General features: G+C 37.5%; 1 long non-coding RNA gene across 2 annotated transcripts in view; it reads right to left on the bottom strand.

The window, feature by feature from the left end:
- LOC121366756 overlaps positions 1–1,462 on the bottom strand; it is a 3,481-nt gene extending 2,019 nt beyond the window's left edge. The window contains exon 1 of one of the 2 annotated variants that reach the window (XR_005957219.1): positions 1,251–1,462. This is a non-coding gene — a long non-coding RNA (uncharacterized LOC121366756). Of the gene's footprint in view, positions 1–232; positions 352–1,250 lie in introns of those variants that run through there. The other variant, XR_005957220.1, reaches the window with a different exon arrangement.
- Positions 1,463–2,098: the final 636 nt, after the last annotated feature.

The raw sequence follows: 2,098 nt of genomic DNA, 5'->3' as shown, positions 1-2,098 counted from the left end.
CCAGCATACATTAAGAAATACTACTGGCACAAAATATGTATGTAAATTTGTGCAATTGCCAGTATTCTCTTTAAAACAAAAACAAAAAGAAATATGTAATATTGGTACATATACATTGTACCTATTTTCTCAACACATCTAATTATCCATCCGTTAGATGCTATTAATTTGTATGTGAAATGTATAGCCATGAGCCGGAAGGCTTAAAGCTAGTAAACTATACCATACTTACAATGCCCTGCAGCGTGTCTGAGCACCACGTCATAGTTCCACAGTTTTATAGTGTTTGACGTTTGTATGTGAAATGTATAACCATGAACCGGAAGGTTTAAAGCTAGTAAACTATACCATACTTACAATGCCCTGCAGCGTGTCTGAGCACCACGTCATAGGTCCACAGTTTTATTGTGTTTGACGTTTGTATGTGAAATGTATAGCCATGAGCCGGAAGGCTTAAAGCTAGTAAACTATACCATACTTACAATGCCCTGCAGCGTGTCTGAGCACCACGTCATAGTTCCACAGTGTTATAGTGTTTGACGTTTGTATGTGAAATGTATAGCCATGAGCCGGAAGGCTTAAAGCTAGTAAACTATACCATACTTACAATGCCCTGCAGCGTGTCTGTGCACCACGTCATAGGTCCACAGTGTTATAGTGTTTGACGTTTGTATGTGAAATGTATAGCCATGAGCCGGAAGGCTTAAAGCTAGTAAACTATACCATACTTACAATGCCCTGCAGCGTGTCTGAGCACCACGTCATAGTTCCACAGTTTTATAGTGTTTGACGTTTGTATGTGAAATGTATAGCCATGAGCCGGAAGGCTTAAAGCTAGTAAACTATACCATACTTACAATGCCCTGCAGCGTGTCTGAGCACCACGTCATAGTTCCACAGTTTTATAGTGTTTCACGTTTGACGGCATTTGCGTTTTGGGGCGGGACGTAGCCCAGCGTTAAAGCACTCGCTCGATGCTCGGTCGGTTTCGGGTCGATCCCCGTCGGTGGGCCCATTGGGCTATTTCTCGTTACAGCCAGAGCACCACGACTGGTATATCAAAGGCCGTGGTATGTGATATCTTGTCTGTGGGATGGTGCATATAAACGATCCCTTGCTGCTAATGGAAACATGTAGCGGGTTTTCCCTCTAAGACTATAAGACAAAATTATCAAATGGTTGACATCCAATAGCCGATGATTAATAAATTAATGTGTTCTAGTAGTGTCGTTAAACAAAACAAACTTTACCTTTAACAACTTCTTGGGGCATGCCCATTTCATGCGTTTGCTGAATTCAAGCAACGTCATATCAACCTGGCATAGAAGTTGACAAGTATCATCGAGGTTATAATATTCAAATATTCCAGGCGTGTTTCAATTCGTTTTTATATTAACATGTTTTAATTTAACCCTAAAATTCTTATGTTGATGTGGATCATCAATTCATTCTTATATTAACATGTTATGACACAAGACAGCCGATGTGTTTTTGTACTGGATTGTCCTTAAATATTAATTCATTCATTCACAGACTGATGCTATATCATATTTTGACATTTTATTTATGTGCTTTTTCATATTTTGGGTGAAAATATTTATAAAAAGGACGACTATTGGCTGTGCTCTGGGCTGGTGTCATTGTGGTGCAGAATATGCTCACCTTTCGAAAACAACTGGTGTCATCACTTTATGTAGATATGTTTAAAGGGTTTTTAATGACACCGCTGGAACATATTGATATATTAAAGGGACATTCCCGAGTTTGCTGCAATTTTTAACATGTTATCGACTAACAGAGACTTTTTGACGACTGTAATTGCATATCAAATATATCTTTCTGCATAACACATTAGTGGCTGTATATTAAACGTGTGTTTGATCGTTCTAATATTTGTACTAGGTTAAATTTCATTTTATTTCCTAAAAATGATTTTTTTCGTGCGTACAAAATTATTTGAAGACAAAATCCAGTTTGGGCTTCTTACAAATATTAAGACGACCAGAGACACATTGAATATACAGACACTGATATTCTAAACAAGAAAATATATTTAATATGTAAGTTTAATCGTAGAAATATTTTATTAGTCGGAAAC

The sequence above is a fragment of the Gigantopelta aegis genome, unplaced genomic scaffold (genome assembly GCF_016097555.1).
Source record: "Gigantopelta aegis isolate Gae_Host unplaced genomic scaffold, Gae_host_genome ctg7003_pilon_pilon, whole genome shotgun sequence".
NCBI lineage: Eukaryota > Metazoa > Mollusca > Gastropoda > Neomphalida > Peltospiridae > Gigantopelta > Gigantopelta aegis.
The sequence above is the reverse complement of the archived record's forward strand: the minus strand, read 5'-3'. Positions and strand labels throughout refer to the sequence as shown.